At 43.5% G+C, this 9,368-nt stretch overlaps 1 pseudogene across 1 annotated transcript; it reads right to left on the reverse strand.

Moving 5' to 3' along the window:
- Positions 1-4,781: 4,781 nt before the first annotated feature.
- On the reverse strand, positions 4,782-6,250 carry LOC112623176 (annotated as a pseudogene). Its single transcript, XR_003119100.1, has one exon. The product of XR_003119100.1 is annotated as a heterogeneous nuclear ribonucleoprotein L pseudogene (transcript).
- Between the last annotated feature and the right edge of the window lie 3,118 nt (positions 6,251-9,368).

Below are 9,368 nucleotides of genomic sequence, written 5' to 3' on the forward strand. Positions count from 1 at the left end.
ATGGCTGGGTGAAGGAGAGATAGCGGGGGTTCCAGGTAGTTGGAATAGTAGAGGCAGCTTTCCAGAGATGAGAGACATCAGAGCATCTGAATGAATCAAAATAAGCTCAGTATGACGACCACAGGGATTATGAAGGTATGAGGCTAATGAGGGAAGCAGGGACCTGATCCCAAAAGGGCCTCTAAATGACATGAAGGAGGCTGGACCTTATAAGAGGCATGGGGTCATATAAGAGAAAGGATCAGATGGACATCTTGAGAAGATCACAGTCTGGATCAATAGTAACAAAACAGACTAGAAAGGACTTGGTGAACCATTAGCTAGATTTGGGGTTACAGAAGGGCACGGAGACTCCCAGGTGCCTGACTTGGGTACCATAAAACAAGAGGAAGGGAGGTTGGGAAGGAAAATCTAAATTTTATTTTGGACTTGTTGATTTTGAGGGACATTCAAGCGGAGCTATTCAGTAGGCGCTTGCATATACATTCCACCTGGAGATGGAATAGAGTTATTGGCGTGTGGGACCTACACAGTGCAGAAATCATGCGAGTGGATGAGATCGTGTAGGCGAGTTTGCAGGGTGAGAAGAGATCTGTGGATAGAAACTCAGGGGATTCCAACATTTAAGGTTCAGGCAGAGGAAGAGGACTCTGTAAAAGAGGCTGGGAAGGGGCAGTTAGAGGTACGAGGAAGACTCAGAGCAAGAAATCATGCACTCTAAAGATCTCCAAAGAAGAGGGTAAGGTCAAGTGTGTCAAATGCCTTGGAGAGGTTCGGCGGGATAAGGATTGAGAAGTGGCCACAGAGTTTGGCAAGGATAGTTTCAGCAGAGAGATGAGGGTGGCAGTGGGCCGACTGCAGTAGGTGCAGCCATGGGAGGTGGAGAAAAGACTTCAAGTCAATGAAGTGAGGAGGCCAAAGCCATCCTTGATGGTAGAGAAGTGTCGAAGCCAGCCAGGGGTGGGTAGATGGAAAGACAGACTGAGTCCATGGCTGCAGGAGGAGGAGGATGCTAGTAGTTAAAAAGGTTCCCAGTGAGGGGAACAGAAATGTTTAGGGGTTACAGACGAGTGCTTCTGGCTGGTAAAGGATCCTGAACCACCAAGCACATTCATTTCTGTTGCCCTTATTAATCTTAAGCATTGATTATATTCACCCAGACAGGAAGCAAGAGTTCTCTAAGTGTTATTTAAGTGACCGGTGAACAGGAATTATTGAGCACTTACTATGGGCCATGTGCTGGAGTTACATATATAAATAGGTGCCTACTCTTGAGTATCTCATATCCTTTGAAATACCTGCACTGAAAAAGGCAGAGTAAAACTGGATTGATTTCCAAAGCATAAAAAACAGTAAGGAATGTAGATTTTAATAAAATCTCACTTGTGTTTTTTTATATTGGGTTCAGAGAAAAACGAATCTCATGAAGTTTTGCCTCTACAATTCACATTCCCAAGGTCTGAGGGGTCAAACGGAAATGAAGGTGAACTCAAATCTAGAGTTCCATGAGAGTGGGATTTGGATCAGGGTGGATGGAGAAATAGACCACGAGGCAGGGATGGGAAACTCGGGCTGGTAAGGCTGTTGGGACAAGCTCAAGATCAAGTTTACATGGTCTTATGCCAGATGGATATGGATTACAAATGGGAAAACGGCTTTTGGTTTATTTGTTGTATACCTTTTGGGGAAAAAAGTGATTCTACATGAAAATACTAAAAGGGCCGGGCGTGGATGCCTGTAATCCCAGCACTTTGGGAGGCCGAGGCGGTCAGATAATGAGGCCAAGAGATGGAGACCATTCTGGCCAACATGGTGAAAGCCAGTCTGTACTTAAAATACAAAAATTAGCTGGGCGTGATGGCGCGCTCCTGTAGTCCCAGCTACTCTGGTTGCTGAGGGAGGAGAATCACTTGAACCCAGTAGGCGGAGGGTGCAGAGCGCCGAGATCATGCCACTGTGCCATTAGCCTGGTGACAGAGCGAGACTCTGTCTCAAAAAAAAAAAAAAAAAGAAAATACTAGAAGGAAATAAACCATAAGTGTTAACAGTGATTACCTTTTGGTGGAGTGATTAGGAGTGATTTCACTTTCCTCATAACTTTTCATATTTTAAATATTTGTGATGAATAATACCAATTTTATAATTTGAGAAAAGATGCTATTTTTCGAATGCAAAAGAAAATATCAAAAAGAGGCACAATACCGGGAGTGGTGGCTCATGCCTGTAATCCCAGAACTTTGGGAAGACAAGGCAGGAGGAGTGCCTGAGCCCAGGAGTTACAGACCAGCCTGGGCAACATAGCAAGATCTTGTCTCTACAAAATGCAAAAAAAAGTAGCTGGGCATGGGGGCATGGTGGCATGCACCCGTGGTCCCAGCTACTCGGGAGACTGAGGTGGGAAGATCACTTGAGCCCAGGAGTTTGAGGTTATAGGGAGCTGTGTTTGAGTCATTGCACTCCAGCCTGGGCAACAGACGACTGAAAAAGAGAGACAGAGAGAGAGGCAGGTTTGTGTTCCAGTGCAGTGACCAAAATGAAAACAAAGAAACAAAAAAAGATACTGAATGATAACATCTCTTCATCAAAAACAAAAAATGTAGAAGATTGCATTGGTAGGAGCAATATTCAGAAATGACACTGAAGACCTAAAAACCACATGCCATGATTAACCTTGTCACAAACTAGGGGTGGTCCTAGGCATTTTCTTTAATGTATTTGTTAATATATAAAATCTAGAAATAATTGATCTGAAAGAAATGGTGTGATTGTGTGTCAGCCCTGCACACATTGCCTCTAGAAGAGGAAGATGACTTGTCCAGGTTTGTACAGTTATTATCTACATTTTTCTGATCATGTGATATTAATTTTATCTTGAAAGTCTTGAAATTATGAGGTAGAAAGTGCACTATGAGAACAAATGAATATTGAGTTCTGGCTGTTGGAGCTCCAAAAAATTAAGTTATAATTCTTCTTCTTTTTTCTTTTTTATTTGAGACAAAGTTTCACTCTTTTTGCCCAGGTTGGCTGGAGTGCAGTGATGCGACCTCAGCTCACTGGAACCTCCACCTCCCAGGTTCAAGCGAGTCTCCTGCCTCAGCCTCCCAAGTTGCTGGGACTACAGGCACCCGCAACTCTGCCCAGCTAATTTTGTATTTTTAATAGAGACAGTGTTTCACCATGTTGGCCAGGCTGGTCTCGAACTCCCGACCTCAGGTGATTTGCCAGCCTTGGCCTCCCAAAGTGCCGGGATTACAGGCCTGAGCCACTGTGCCCAGCCAAGTTACAATTCTTAATGGTGACATTTTTATTGATGAAAAGAAAATGATTTGATGCCTCTGATAAGAGAGTGATATATTCTAAAATAAAGACTCATTACTAACTGAAAAAGAGTTTTTAAAGTTTAATTTGTTTGGTAGGAGGGAAGTAATCTCTAAAAGATATGGCTGGCTATTCTTAAATTCAATTATAATGAGTATTTGTGGGAAGGGAGATAGATGGAAATGTGTTTTGGGAATGTATTCTCGTTTTCAATACGATTCCCTTTTATTAACCTCATGGGAAGGGGGCCTGCTTTCCCTTGTATTAAATCTCTAGACAAAAGAATAAAGTGTCCGTCCTGCAAGTTGCTGCTAGTGCAGGCAGGTCAGGGAATCTGCTGCCGCTGGTGGGGAAGACAAGCTTGCAGCTTTCCACACCCATTCCTGAATTGTGAGAAAGGAAACTTACCTAGAAGCTGGAAGGAATCCAGAAAACATGAGCAAACCCACAGCTTCTTCCTTGATAGAAAGGCGTGTCCACTCATTTCTTAGGTCTACTGAAGCCTTGAGAAGATTAATTGAGGGTTTGCCTGCCTCGGAGGCATTTCACCTGGGCAGGCTGTGTCCTGATCAGCAATGTTTTAGGCTGTCAGGACAGACACACACTTAGGCACTCTGTGTGTGAAATCCCAAAACCACAGCTGCTGACCCAGGATTTTGTAGACCCTCTCCCCTCTTTAGGGCCAGAGAGCCCCAGCAGTGAAAAGCCCAAGGAAGGTCTTGTTTTCCTTGTCATGTCTTTCAAATAAATTAGGGAGAATGAGCACAGCTAAATTTGAGAAATTATTGGCACAGCCGTCAATTAAATCCTCCAGATAGAAACACATTTTTCTTTCTTTCTTTCTTTCTTTTTTTTTTGCTGTGTTTATTTTCCATACAATTTTATTGAAATGTGCCAAGAGTACATGGGCAGCACAAATGTATGAACAGGAAAAAAGAAAAAATCACATATACAATAATTTTTTTTTTTTTTTTTTTGAGACAGAGTCTTGCTCTGTCACCCAGGCTGGAGTGCAATGGCACGATCTCGGCTCACTGCAACCTCTGTCTCCCGGGTTCAAGTGATTCTCCTGTCTCAGCCTCCCAAGTAGCTGGGACTACAGGCGCCCGCCACCACGTCCGGCTAATTTTTGTACTTTTAGTAGAGACGGGGTTTCGCCATGGCTGGTCTCGAACTCCTGGCCTCAGGTGATCCGCCCACCTTGGCCTCCCAAAATGCTGGGCTTACAGGCGTGAGCCACCGCGCCTGGCCTTGCACAATAATTTTTTAAAAGTGAAGAAGTGAAGGTTAATCTTGGGAGATATCAGGTCCCCTCTGGCTCCCCTTGCAGACTTCCAGTGTTCCAGTGTTTCCATTAAGGTTAAGCCTCTACAAACCTAGCATTCCAAAAAAAAAAAAAAAAAAAGGCATAAAGGAAAGAGAAATGTCATCCCGCTCAGATGGGACTCTTCCTAGGCACCTAATTAGGAGGCATGCTGAACAGTGGAGAAACACAGCTTCAGAGTGTGAGGGTATGGACCATCTGGGTTTTTCATCTGGCAGTGGTGCCCGGAGTCGCCAGGGCATCGCTCTTGGATTCCTGTTCCGGCAGCCCAGAGCCGCGGCGCTCACTTTTGCCTGAGAATGCTTTCCCAGAGGATGGCCACTTCACGCCCAGCACATCGCACATCTCAGCCACCTCCCGCGGGGCGTTGAAGAACTGCAGCACGTTGCTGGGGTGCTGGATGCGGTTCTTGTGCCCGCTCCGGGGTGGGGAACCGATTGTTCGGGATTCACTGAAGTCTCTGTAACTGCAAGACCTGACTTCCAACCCGCATGACTGACCGGGCATGATGCCTGGCTGCTTGGAGACAGACATTCGGCTTCTGCCCAAACATGGAATTGTTGTTGAGGTAGGTAGTGGCTCGGTCCACAGTGTAGGCATCTCCACCACGGCGGCCCCCGGCTTGCTTTTCATGAATTTCACCTTCTCTGCATTGCTATACAAGCAGAAAACGCTGAACACTTGGTCACAGTTCATCTTAGATTGATCCAAGCCATAGGCGGTGAGCACAGGGCTGTCGGCGTGAGGGCCATGCTGGGGTGGTGGGGGAAGGGTGGGGGTGCCCATACTGGGGGCCGTAGCGACTTGGGCCCCGACGGTGACTCCCCCCACTGGTGGACCCATCCCTCTCCCTTCTTAGTGAGGTGGGGGGCTGGGGGGCCGTAGCCCTCATCATGGTAATGACTGTGATACTCACCGTAGGGACCTCCATATTCTGCGGGGTGATCTCCCAGGAGAGGGGGCTGCCTCTGGCGTTTGTTTGAGTTGCTGCCAGGGTCACCTTGCCACTGAGATTGCAGTTTGTGTAGTCCCAAGTATCCTGATCATTCTTGAACACATTCAAGCGTGTAGGCTTCGCGTATTCGATCTTCAGCGTGCAGCCGTCAGAATAGATTTCAGCCCCACGGAGCGAGGCCTTGGCCCACCGGGCACTTTGAACACAGTCAGATTCCACCATGGCCTGAACTCCATTCTTCCGGAAAATGACAATTCTCTGGACAGGGCCACAAGGATTACAGATAGTGTAAAGAACATCCGTGGTGATCTGGGGTTTAGGATGGTAAAGAGAAAGAAGCACACGGTTCACGCTCCGGGAGTCATCGAGTTCCGGGCGAGGGGAGATCTTCTGGCGGGTAGAGTAGTTGACAAAAGCTGGGTGACCGGCAATGTATATTTGGTTGTCGGCTGTGTAGTTCCCTGTGTTGCAAGCCCCTAGCACATCTTCAAATTCCACCAGTGCTTGTCTCTTTTTAAGCATTACCATCACATAGCTGATGGGTCCAAATTCCTGCAAGGCCTCCACAAGGTCAGCTTCCACTACACCGCCAATTAGGCCCCTGATGTGGACAACTGGGGAGGCAGGGGTTTTGTGTGGGTCATAACAGTTCTCCTTAGAGATTAAGCTTACATCGAATGGAATTCCCCACTCTAGAGGACAAGGCCGCTGCCCATCCGTTCCGCTCCCTCAACCTCCCACGAGACAGGGCGGGAGACACATTTTTCTTTTATAAAATAAAATCTGAGTTGAGAGACTATCTGAGATTTTTCAGTACCTTTTGGAGTCAATTTAAAAATCCCATGGCAGGCCAGGCGCGGTGGCTCATGCCTGTAATCCCAGCACTTTGGGGGACAAGGCGGGCAGATCACCTGAGGTCAGGAGTTCAAGACCAGCCTGGCCAATAGGCTTTGGCCAGCCACGGCAAAACCCGTCTCTGCTGAAAAATACAATTAGCCAGACGCAGTGGCGCGTGCCTGTAATCCCAGTTTCTAGGGAGGCTGAGGCAGGAGAATTGCTTGAACCCGGGAGATGGAGGTTGCAGTGAGCTGAGATCATGCCACTACACTCCAGCGTGGGCAACAGAGCATGACTTCGACTCAAAAAAAAAAAAAAGTCCGACTGCAGGTGTCTATCAGGGTAATATGGTGGAGTTTCTTCCAAGCGACTCAGAGCTTGACAAATCTGGTGACAGTGAGAAAAACATTGGTAAAGTTGTCCAAAAGAGCTGACAAGGTCATTCAAGGTATTTGACCCACTTTTAGGAGTTAAAGCAAATAGCTAATTATTCAGGATTTAAAAAAAAAGATTTTTAGCATTATTGTACATACCCTTTTGTGTGAAGTGTAAGGTAAGGACCCCCCCTTTTTTTTTTTTTTTTTTGGCGTGGTGTCTTTGTTGAATATCGATTGATCATCAATGGAAGGGCTTATTTCTGGATGTTCTATTCTATTCCACTGGTCCATAAGTCTATGCTTAGGCCAATACAAAATTGTCTTGATTACAGTAGCTTTACTCATATAGTAAGTTTTAAAATCAGGTAGTTTAAGTCCAACATTATTTTTCAAAATTGTTTGACTTAAGCTTTTTTGCATTTCTATATAACTTTTAGGATCACCTTGTCAAATTCTATTTTTAAAGCCTGATGAGATTTGATAGGGATACATAGAATCTATAGATCAATTTAGGAAAAATTGCCCTCTATAATATTGAGTCTTCTGATCAATGTACATGGTATGTCTCTCCATTTACTCAGGTCTTCAAATAAATATCTTAGCAATGTTTTGTGTTTTCAGTGTATAGCTATTGCACTTTCTTTGCTAAATTTATTCTCAAGTATTTTATTCTCTTTGATACTGTTGTGAATAAAATTATTTTTAAATTTCATCTTACTATATTGAAATACAATTAATTTGCGTGTACTGAGCTTGAGTCCTGTGACCTTGCTGATCTCGTTGATTAATGCCAGTAATTTTTTTTGTAGATTCCTTGGGGTTGTCTACATACAGAATCATGTTGCCTTTGAATAAATATGCCAACCTTTATACCTCCTTCCCAATCTATATATATTTTATTTGTTTTTCTTGCATTATTTCATTGGCCAGAGCCCCAAGTACAGTAAGTCCTCCCTTAAGACCATTGATAGGTTCTTAGAAACTGTGACTTTAAGCAAAAAGACATTTTGTTTAATCAAAGTCTTTTTTTTTCTTTCTATGTAGCTGGGTCTATATGTGCATGCCACCATGACTAGCTATTTTTATTTTTTGTAGTGACAGGGTCTTGCTATGTTGCCCAGTCTGGTCTTGAACTTCTAGGCTCAAGTGATCCTCCCGCCCGCTACCTCTCAAAGTGCCTGGATTACAGGCATGAGCCACCGTGCCCGGCCTCAATGTAATTTATTTATAACATTGACGAGAAAAAAAATTGGTTACGTTATAAGTCATTTTGCTTAAAGTCACAGTTTTCAAGAACCTATTGACATTACATGAGGACTTACCGTACAATGTTGAATAAAAGCGCTGAGAGCAGATACCCTTGCCTTGTTCCTAATCTTAGAGGAAAACCATTTGATCTTTTGCTATCTTATTATTTAAAAAATTGTAGTAAAATATACATAACAAAATGTACTCTTTCAACTATTTTAAAGTGTACAGTTCTCGGCATTATGCCCATTTACATTGTGTAATCATCAGCAGCATCCATTTCTAGAACTTTTTCATCTCCCCAAACTGAAACTCCGTACTTATTAAACACGAACTCCCCATTCCCCCAGCCCCCCGCAAACACCATTCTACTTTCTGTCTCTATGGATTCCGTTATCCCAGGTACCTCATATTAGTGGAATGACAATATTTATCCTTTTGTGTCTGTCTGGTTTCACTTAGCACAGTGTCTTCAAGGTTCATTCATGTTGTAGCACGTCTTGGAATTTTCTTTCTTCTTAAGGCTGAATGATATTTCATTATATATTTATTCTTTTAAGTATAATGTTAGCTGTGGGGTTTTCATAAATGTCTTTCATCAAATTGAGGAACTTTTCTTTTATTCCTAGTTTATTGAGAGATTATATCCTGAATGTAAATGGGATTTTGAGAAATGGTTTTTCAGCAGCTATTGAGATGACCATGTGGTTTTTGTCTTTTATTGTAACTATAGAGTATAATTACATTAATCAAATATTAACTGTTAAACCAATCTTGCATTCCTGGCGTGAGTCCCACTCCGTCATGGTGCATAATCCTATGCTTTTTTCTCAGAGTTATATAGCTTTATAATAGCTCTTACATTTAGGTCTATGATTGATTTTGAGTTATCTTTTGTATATTATGTAAAGAAGCGGTCTAAAATCATTCCTTTGCATACGGATACCCAGTTATCCCATTTGTTGAAAAGCCTGTTCTTTCCCCACTGAATGATCTTGGCACTCTTGTTGAAAATCAATTGACTATAAACGTAAGGGCTTATTTCTGGAACTTCAGTTCTGTTCCATTGATCTTTGGATCTTCCCTATGCTGTACCACACTGTCTTGCTTACTGTCATAACTGTAGTAAATTTTGAAATCAGGAAGTATGAGTCCTTCAACTTTGTTCTTTTTCGAGACTATTTCGGTGAATTTGGGTCTCGTATTTCTTAGAGTCCTTTTTAACTTTACCTCATCTGGGAAGAATTGCCTTCACTGAGTTGTGGCTGAAGATTATATACTACAGCAACGCTTCTTAATTTGGCAGTAC

This window comes from Theropithecus gelada, chromosome 4 (genome assembly GCF_003255815.1).
Source record: "Theropithecus gelada isolate Dixy chromosome 4, Tgel_1.0, whole genome shotgun sequence".
In the NCBI taxonomy this organism is placed as follows: domain Eukaryota; kingdom Metazoa; phylum Chordata; class Mammalia; order Primates; family Cercopithecidae; genus Theropithecus; species Theropithecus gelada.